This window comes from Crocuta crocuta, unplaced genomic scaffold (genome assembly GCF_008692635.1).
Source record: "Crocuta crocuta isolate KB4526 unplaced genomic scaffold, BGI_CrCroc_1.0 scaffold167, whole genome shotgun sequence".
Lineage (NCBI taxonomy): Eukaryota > Metazoa > Chordata > Mammalia > Carnivora > Hyaenidae > Crocuta > Crocuta crocuta.
Genome location: NW_027532406.1, coordinates 11628439 through 11639380, shown reverse-complemented (window position 1 = coordinate 11639380; position 10942 = coordinate 11628439). Strand labels below are relative to the sequence as shown.

Genomic DNA, 10942 nt, shown 5'->3' with positions numbered 1-10942 from the left:
GAGAGAGAGAGAGAGAGAGAGAGAGAGAGAGAGAGAGAGAGAGAGAATCCCAAGCAGGCTCCATGCTGTCAGTGCAAAGCTCGACATGGGGCTTGATCACACGAACTGGGAGATCATGACCTGAACCTAAATCAGAGTTGGATATTTAACTAACTGAACCACCCAAGCACATTTACAATTTTTACTTTTTAAAAATCATTTTGTAATAATAATTTCCTAAGAGTATAATTAATGAATCCAAGAGTATGAGCTTCTTTATGGTTCTTACAATATCATACTTTCCCCCAAAATAATGTCATTTATGACCCACAAGAAAAGGTAAGTGTGCTCATTCACTGCAGTCTTTCTCAGTATTAGCTTTTATCATTTAAAAAGTTTGATACTTTAACATATATAATTTATTCTCATAAAGTGCTTTACCTTGCAGAGAAATAATAATTCTGAAGGTATAATGTCTTTACTACCATTTCATTATTTACCAAAGCACAAAGAACTGTAAAACTAATAAATCTAAGTCTGGAAACTCAATTATCAATATACAAAAATTCTCTAGATGAATTTATTTCAAAGTTCAATTCATAGTTGGAATGTGGCATAACTTTCACATTTCAGTAAAATTTGGTTGAGGTCATAATCTAAAAACCAAGTATGGCAATGTAACAGCCAGATATAATGGTATTTTGTCCCAAAGAGCAATCACGTCTGTTCTACGTTGAGAGGTTTTCTTTCAGAATAGAAAACAAGTAACAAGTACCTTTACCAAACAAATAATCTAAAGGTAATATACTGATAAACATTTACATGTTTACGATCTGATCACAATTCCTGATCAAACCAGAATAACCTATCTAATGAAGGAAAAGATGCACTGGGAAGAAGTCTGAGTTTTCTAAAACTCACTCCAGAAATTCAGAGAATTTACAGCAGGTGAGCATATTTAATTGGCAATAAAGACATAAATTCCTTCCCTCTACATCTTGAAAATAATCTACTTTGGGTAATTTTACATCACCTCCTCTCCTCCATGACAATTTAAAATCTCACATTTGTATTTTATTAGAATGAGGGGATCTATTACAAACAGTTTTACTATTTGTCTTTGACTACTTGCCATTTTAAAATTGGTTACTTGCATATTTTTGCCACGACTAGCTGATCATGCTTTCCTGTCCTTTTTGATCTTAGTATGAAGTAATAGCCAGAAAATCTGCTACGATACCAGTAAAATTCTTTTTCACTAGCTGGGGTAGAATAAATTCATCACTTTAAAATGAGCACTTACTAAGATAGTTAAGGCACTGTACTTCCTGTCTAGGAATGATTCAAAAATGACTAAGACATGATTCCTGTCCTCAAAGAACTTACAATCTAGTAGGGAAAGACAGACATGCAAACAAATAGGAATAATACAAAGCAGAAGTGCTGGCTGTTAAAACAGAGGTACAAACAAAGTTCTAAAGGAACAAAGGATGGTGAAATTAATTCTGGTTGGGGTGATCTGGAAGGCTGAGCCAGAAGAAAAGTAGTAGAAAACTCTGCCCCTTAGAAAATGCAGCAGTGTTACAGCCCAGCTGGGTTAGGGTCGAAGCCCCACTCCCCACAGAAGGTTTTCCTAAAGGAGATGGAGCCAGGGCCCTAATCCAGTTAGGTAGGTTATTCGTTGATTTCAATTATGAATGCCAACACTTTCTTTCCCTGGTGCAGATAAATGTGATTTCATGAGTATTCTACTTTATCTTAAAAAGTGAAATTTAACAATATATTAAGTAACTTACATAAAAATGTAAGATTATCTCTGCCTTCATCATCAGAATAACCTCAAGTGGTACCCTGATCATACAGGACCAAGCCAAAAAAACAAACAAACAAAGAACAACAACAGAAACCCACCACTTTAGCACATTATATAGGTGGTGGATGCTCCAATACATGTTTTGCTATTGATACACTGGGAAGAAAGATGCAGAGACAATTCCAGAGAACTGGTTTCAAACTATCTCATATTTTGTTGGTTTTAATTTTTAAATTTTTAGTGTTTTTTAATTTTTTAAATTTTAAAACAAACTTTAGAAAAGGTTAGTAAGACAACAGTATTTTTTTGTCATGTCGTGACTTTAAGAACCAGCAGGTACATTGCCAGTTTCTACGGATTTCTTAGAATAAGTAGCAAAGATAATATAACCAATGTATAATATTTAACAGGTACCACACGAGGGGTGAAACAACTAGAAAGAGGATAATACAAACACATGTTTAGTACAAAAGAACATGAAATCAAGTATCATGCACACAGAATTAGAAACATTAAATCTGTAGAGAATAAAGACAATTCTGGCTCTGTTTAATTTTACTGCCATGTCATATGTATCCTCCAAATTTCTCCAATTTGTAGATACAGCATTTTATTCTGCCAAATGAATTTTAAAACTCTGAATGTCATAATTGCTGCTTATAGATATCCTTAAATACGCTTCATTTGAATGAACAGTAGAGAAACAATTGCAGTTATATGTACTAAACATAAATGAGTGTTTGCAGAAGGCTATGAAACTTAAAATGATTATTGTCTAAAATATACCAAGCACTCTCATTTCAATTACTTGTCTAATAATTTTTATAACCTCCTGAAATAAAGAAAGGAAATAGGAAGAAGGAAAACACATCCTGACTATCTAAATTAAGGAAGATAATCTCATTATATAAACATTCTTTAAATATAAACATACGAATCAAAACGACTTGCTAAAATTAGCTGAGCAAACCATGAAAAAAATACAAAAAAGGTTATAGTATCTCTAATAAAACAAAGAAAGCTTAGAACAAATATTAGAAAAACACAAAATCCTAATAATAAGTACTTGAAAACACAATCACAAAAATACAAGTTGCTATTAAGAAAAAATATTCGTCCCATTAAAGAAATGCAAATTAAAATAAAATAGTATCTTAAAATATCAAATGAGTAGATATTAAACTTACAACATTCAATTCTTGACTCAGGTTGTAAAAATCCTTTTTTAAATGTTTGCATTTTTAAAACAAGATGGTCTGAAGACAAGTAATCAGTGCTTGTGGGTGCAGGGGTGAGGTGGGGGGGTCATGACTGGGAGGAAGTGAAACACTCCTACACTGGGGACAGTGGGGTGAGTGGGGGGTCAGGAGTTGGGGGAGGTGAAACACTCCTACACTGGGGGCAGTGGGGTGAGTGGGGGGGTCATGACTCGGGGGAGGTGAAACACTCTTACACTGGGGACAGCGGCAGTAAGCAGGACTTGTAACTAATCTGTGGAGAGTCTCAGGAGATTTCTATTTTTTTTTTTCAAGTTCATACCCTCTGACCAGTAATTCTGCTGCCATGAATCTAAATTTTTAAAATAATCAGAGAAGCAAAGATTCACATATTTATCACAATATTTATCAGTTACTTATAATCACAAAAAAAATTAGGAACGACAATACCAAACATGAGGGAAATGTATCATTTTAGGATGAAATACTATGCAGCCATTAAAAACTGTTACAACTCTTACCTGTGATAGAAATGTACAGAATGAAATATCAAGTAAAAAAAGCAGGATCTACAATTTTAACACAGTCTTAGCTAAAACTATGATTAGAAAGCAGCGATTTTATAACCTGCTGCTGCTTATTTATTAGTTTTAACATGTGGGAAAGCATATAACTGTCTTTATTATTTAGGATTTTCTATATATAAGATCATATCATCTGCAAACAAGTAACTTTACTTCTTCCTTTCCAAGTTAGATGCCTTTTATTTTTCCTTTTTCTTGTCTACCTGCTCTGGCTAGAACTTCAATGCTATGTTGAACAGAAAAGTGTCATCCTCGTCTTATTTCCAATCTTAGAGAAAAAGCTTGCAGTCTTTCACTATTGAGTATGATGTTAACTAAGCAGAAGAATTTCAAATTGACACAAAAAACAATTGTTTCCATACTCTAATAATGGAACCACATGAAAACAAAATTTATCAAATTAATTCTGCTTACAATAGAATCACAAAATTACTTAGGAATTGACCACATAAGTGAAAGACTTGTACAGTGAAAACTACAAAACACTGCTAAAGGAATTTAAAGAAAACATAAATAAATGGAAAGACATCTTGTGGTCATGAATCGAAAGGCTTATTGCTGTTTAGATTTCAATAATACCCAAATTAATCTATAAGTTCAGTGCAATCTATATCAAAATTCCAAAGTTTCTGGCTGAAGTAGCATCCATCCTGAAACTCACTTGGAATTTCAAGGGACACCAAGTAGTCAAAATAGTCTGGAAAAAAAAAACAAAACAAAGGTGGAATACTCACAATTCCTGATTTCAATACTTACTACAAAGCTACAGTAATCAAAACAGTATGGTACTGGCATAAAGATAGACGTATAGACTGATGAATTAGAATAGAGCCCAGAAGTAAATTCTGGCATATAAAATCAAATAATTTTTGCACAAGGTGTCAAGACTATTCAAAGGAAAAAGGGAAGTCTTTTCAATAATTAGTATTAGGAAAACTGGATATCAACAAACAAATGAAAGAAGCTGAACACTCACCTAAAACCATAAGTAAAAATTAGCTCCAAATGGATCAAAGGACTACATGTAAAACCTAAAATAGTGGAACTCCTGGAAGAAAACATGCAACAAAAGTTTCATGATGTTGGATTTGGCAATGATTTCTTGGATATAACACCAAAGACACAGATGACCTATAAAAAAAGACAAACTGGACCTTATGAATATTAAAAAAACTTTGTTCATCGAAAGACACTGTCTACAGAGTAAAAAGCCAACCCACAAAAGAAAATGTTTGCAGATCCCATCCGATAAGGGATTAATATCCAGAATATATAGAGAATTTCTAAAACTAAACAACAAAAATCAACCAGATTCAAAAACGGGTAAAACTTGAATAGATATTTCTCCGAGGAAGATGAACTAATAGCATATAAGCACATGAAAAATGCTCAATATCACTAATCATTAGGCAAATGTAAATCAAAACTACAAGAAGGTACTACTACCTCACATCCATTAGGATGGCTATTATCAAAAATTAAAACCAACAAGTATTGCCAAGAATGTAAAATACTGTTGATGCTGTGGAAAACAGTATGGCAGTTCCTCAGAAAATTTAAAAACAGAATTACCATATGATGCAGCAATTCCACTTTTTCATCAATTCCAAACTGTTGAATGAGATATATGTACACCCATATGCATAGCACCATTATTCACAATAGCTGAGAGTTGGAAGCAACATAAGGGTCTCTCAACAGACAAATGAATAAATAAAATGTGGTACACACATACAATGAAATATTATTCAGCCTTAAAAAGGAAGGAAATTCTGAAACTGGCTACAACATAAATGAACCATGCAAACATCAGCTAGGTGAAATAAGCCAGTCACAAAAAGACAATACTGTATGATTCCGATTATACTGACATACTTAGAGTACTCAAAATCATAGAGAATGAAACTAAGAGGATAGGTACCAGGAGCTGGGAAGAAGAAGGAATGGAGAGCTGCTGTTTAAAACGTACAGAGTTTCAGTTCTGTAAGACGGAATAAGTTCTACACATGGATGATTGTACATACAACAAGGTGAATGTATTCATGCCACTGAACTTTTATACTTTAAAAACGACTAAGGTGGAAAACTTTACATTAAGCATATTTCACCACAATTTAAAAAATTTCTTTAATTCTATGGTGGAAAAAGAATAGGGAAATACTTTACAAGAAAATATGTCAAAGAAGTAAGTTGACTACTACTTGATGATGAAAATAGAATGATTATTGTGATTTTCTACTTTATATCATTTAGCATTTTCCAAATGTTTAAATAATGTATAGGGGTTTTTTTGTATAAGAAAAAATAAGCTGAATTTTAAAGAGAGCTCATGATTAATTAGTTATATGAAGTTAAAAGGTTTTCAAAAGAGGCACCTGGGTGGCTTAGCTATGTGTCCTTCGGCTCAGGTCATAATCTCACGGTTCATGAGTCCGAGCTCTGCGTTGCGCTGGCTGCTATCAGCACAGAACCAGCTTCAGATCCTCTGTCCTGATGTCTCTCTGCTCTTCCCCCACTTATGTGTGACTCTCAAAAATAAATAAACATTAAGATAAAATAAATGGTTTTCAAAAGAAATATGTAAAATAGTGACAAAAATTATATTTTTTCATTTTATTTATTTTGAGAGATAGAGAGTGAGCATGTGCACGAGAGCAGGGGAGGGGCAGAGAGAGAGGGAGACAAAGAATCCCAAGCAGGGAGCTCAATGTGGGGCTCGATCTCATGAACCTCATGATCATGACCTAAGCCAAAATCAACAGTGAGACACTTAACTGACTGAGCCAGCCAGGTGCCCCTGACAAAAAATATCATTAAATAATATTTCCTAATAGAAATTTTCTCCAAAATCTCTAATTTATGAATATACATTAGGAATTCACCTTGATTTTAATAATTGTCTTTAAGACATGGCAAAGGTTTTCTAAAGTTGTTTATTTTTTAACTATGATACTGAAGCATACTTTTTAATATTATTTTTACTGCTTCCTGCTTTTGAGGCTTTTCATACAAAATTCACATGGCGAGTTTTAACCAGTTTCAAGTTTACTTATTTATTTAGAGAGACAGGGAGTGCAAGCAAGGAGCAAAGAGAGATGGAGAGAGAGAATTCCACACAGGTCCCTGCTGTCAGCATAGAGCCTATCACAGAGCTCGATCTCAGGAACTGCGAGATCATGACTTGAGCTGATCTCAAGAGTTGGATGCTTAACCAACTGAGCCACCCAGACATCCCTTAACCAATTTTTGACTTAAAAGTTTATAAAATATTAAACATGTTAGTCATTGCTTTAAAATCATCATGTTAAAAATTCAATATATTCATTCAACAAGTATTTCTTAAAATCTATCATAGATAAAATTATTTTCTTTTGCTAGAGTATTCAAAGCATCAATTTTCATCTTGCAATAATTGTTAAGGATCTTCTCTTAAAAATATTATACAACTCACTTCATTGTCTCTTTTCCTCCCTACATTTTCTTTCTAACCACTTACCTCCTCAGACTTATAAAGGTCTAACTAAAAGAGAAAATGTATAGACACTACAATTTTTTAACAAGAAAATGTATTCTTGTAAATACTTAATTTATGTTAAAAAACATCTATAAGTATCTGCCCTGATGGTATTTATACCAAATACTAAATAAAAAATAACATTTCAGTGGCTTTAAAAATACATCTTCAGGGCATGGAGGAGGGCACTTGTGGGGATGAGCACTGGGTGTTATGTGGAAACTAATTTGACAATAAACTATTTGTAAAAAATTTAAAAAAATTAAAAAAATACATCTTCAATATCAATGTAAAACCATTATTTCATTCGAACGTTTACAGCAAAATGGTTAAACAAGATATGGCCTTTTTCTTAACAGAATTATCTTATTTAGTATCTTATTTTTTTTAAGTTTATTTATTTATTTTTTAATAATCTCTACACCCAACATAGGGCTCAAATTCATGACCCTGAGATCAAGAGTCACATGTTCTTCTGACAAGCCAGCCAGGCAACCTTAGTATGTTTCTTTTATAAAACTCTTCAAACTCTAGTTGAAAATACTGTGAAATCTATTATTTCTTAAATAGAATACTTCCTGATATGAAGTAATTTTACCTATTACATGAACATATAATTTCACATTAATGATCTGCTATCATCCACGACGAATTCACTATTTTTACTAAATTTAACAAATCAAGGAAAATTACATACTACTGAGTGATTTATAAAAAGTATCCTCTTATTGCCCACATATACAGTTGCATTCAGCAAAACTGCTCCCCATCACACTCAAACTAACCATTTGTTAGTAACCTTTAATACAATTTATAGATTTCTATCTGGACAGAATAAACTATCTGTAGATTAAATAAGCTAAAAGAGTACTAACAAAAAAGACATATAAAATTGTTTTAACAAAATAAAAACCAAATTTGAATATTTCTGCCAGATACTTCAGAGCTTCTTCAGGAACAATCTATAATCACCAAGATAAATCTGAGCTTATATTCAGTTACTGTTCTTTTAAAACAAACTGCAAATGTTTAATGAAACAGGAATGGATCTTACCAATGCAGGCCACTGAATTTGTTTGCTCTTTGATCCCTGAGTCTGGCTAGGGTCAATCCTTCTGGCCCAGATTAAGTGGTATTCCACCAAGAAAGTTGAAAAATCTTCATAAACTTTAACCCACTCTCGTTTATCCCATTCAAGATCATCAAATTCCACATACACCTAGAGAAAAAAAAATATAAAACACCATAAGCAATACAGAGTGATATTTTAAAATACAAGCTCTGAAGCTGATTTAGAAAAGATATTAACAAATTCATTATTCAAATCAACATTTGTCTTAAAATCATTATTTAACAAATTTTCATTAACCTCATTAGAACTCTCTAGTTATTGTGTATGTTAAGAAGTTTATTAAGTTTATTTAAAAAAGCAAATTATACAATATTAATCAGTCCAGACTGGCCGATATCTACTAACGACATACAAAAGACTGTGCATACTTATGATTCTAGGAGCAGAGATTGGGAAATATTAAATATTTTAGGCTTTAGAGACTATATGGTCTCTGTCACACCTATTTATCTCTGATTTTATGGTACAAAAGCAGCCATAAATAATATGTAAACAAATGACTTTGGCTTTGTTCCAATAAAACATTACTTAAAAAGACAAGCAGCAGTGCAAGGATGGTTCAACATAGGAAAATCAGTGCACTACAACAAATTACCAGAATGAAGGAAAATACTACATGATCATCTTGCTTGACGCAGAAAAAGCATTTGACAAGCTTAATACCCTTGCATGATAAAAATACCCCAACTAGGAACAGAAGGAAACTACTCCAACACAATGATGGTAATATTGAAAAACCTACAACTAACAGCATACTAAGATAGAAACATGGATGTTAATATTTGGAAAACCAAAGCAGACTCTTTACACTCATTCATTCAACTCTTTCTTCTCCCATTTTCATCCTTTTCCATTTACTACCTAAGATGATCTCTTCATAGAGCTGTCTTCCCTCCCACTTTATGAGTTTTGTTGCAGGCATTCTTATTCTGATCCTTCTTCTACCACCCATCTTCTGCTCTCTTACATCTAAAGTGTTTCACTTCCTTCTCATTTANGGAAACTACTCCAACACAATGATGGTAATATTGAAAAACCTACAACAAACAACATACTGAACGGGGAAAGCCCTAGGGCTTTCCCTCTAAGATAGAAACATGGATGTTAATATTTGGAAAACCAAAGCAGACTCTTTACACTCATTCATTCAACTCTTTCTTCTCCCATTTTCATCCTTTTCCATTTACTACCTAAGATGATCTCTTCATAGAGCTGTCTTCCCTCCCACTTTATGAGTTTTGTTGCAGGCATTCTTATTCTGATCCTTCTTCTACCACCCATCTTCTGCTCTCTTACATCTAAAGTGTTTCACTTCCTTCTCATTTAAATCCTGTTTTTCAGACCTCATCCAAGTTCTTCCAGAATGTTTATAACTCCCACTTTCACTCAAACTTACTTTTGAACTCCTACAAGCAGTTATTTTTCATATAGTTTATATTATTATATAACCAAATTCTGCCCTTTATTCTTCAAATAAAATGAGAATATTATTATATTTTGGGTGCAAACTCACCGTTACAGTGCCCAGTACAGTGCTGCATACATGCAAAATACTTAATAATAAATATTAAATATCTCCTGACTCATGCAATCATTGACTTTTAAACATGGACAGAAACTGGTATATGTTTGATTTTGAGGTCTTTGTGCTGCTGCTCATTAGGAAGCTAGTTGGACATGCTTATGTGTTAGAACTGGAAAAGAGGAATACACTGTTCAAGGAGTTAACATCTATTCCTAATTATCTATGCCAAATCAGAGCAGGAGCCCAACAGTTTTGTTGGCTTCTTCCAAAAACAAATCCTGAGGGGTTGAGCTGAGGTCCACCTTGTGCTATGCAAAAGTCTCAAACTATATATGCCAATGTATCTCTATCACCTGAAATCTTGTTAAGAGTCATGTACTTAATTATTAAATTGTGGTATAAATGGGTTCTTGGAAACTACAGAAAACTGGGATGTACAATCAGTTAAGCATCTCTTTTTTTAAAATTTTTAAATGTTTTATTTATTTATTTCTGAGAGAGAGAGACAGCATGAGCAGGGGAGGGTCAGAGAGAGAGGGAGATGAGACACGGAATCTGAAACAGGCTCTAGGCTCTGAGCTATAGCTGTCAGCACAGAGCCCGAAGCGGGGCTCAAAGCCACGAACTGAGAGATCATGACCTGAGCCGAAGTCGATGCTTAACCGACTGAGCCACCCAGATGCCCCACATCTGACTCTTGATATTGGCTCGGGTCGAGATCTCGAGGTTATGGTATTGAGATCTGCATTGGGCTCCATGCTGACAGTGTAGGGCCTGCTTGGGATTCTTTCTCTCTCCTGCTCTCTCTGCTGCTCCTTCTCTTGTTCTCTCTCTCTCAAAATAAACAGACATTAAAAAACCCCACTGCTGAAAAGAACAGAAAAATGAAACAGAGACAATGTTCAGCGAAACCTGAGTACTACCTTTGCTTTCCCCACATGGGCAACAATATGGTTTTGTTGACAAAATATTTCCATCAAAAACCTAAAAAGCCATGCTTTTAAACATTTCCGTACCTAAAGGGCATAAATTCAATGAAATTCTTCCATGTGCAAAGTCTTTGATATAAAATTAAAATTTTCAGCATGGAGCGAACGTTCTAAACTCATGGCTTGTCTTGCATGGACAGTATCACTGACTAAGACTTTTGGGAATCTGCTAGGAACCTGGGGACAAAA

The 10942-nt window shown here is 33.8% G+C and overlaps 1 protein-coding gene across 1 annotated transcript in view; it reads right to left on the bottom strand.

Moving 5' to 3' along the window:
- Window positions 1-8312, bottom strand: part of JMJD1C (jumonji domain containing 1C) — a 184343-nt gene extending 176031 nt beyond the window's left edge. The window contains exon 1 of the mRNA XM_077778651.1: window positions 8162-8312. The gene's annotated coding sequence lies outside the window, so the exon portion shown is untranslated. The remainder of the gene's footprint in view (window positions 1-8161) is intronic.
- Between the last annotated feature and the right edge of the window lie 2630 nt (window positions 8313-10942).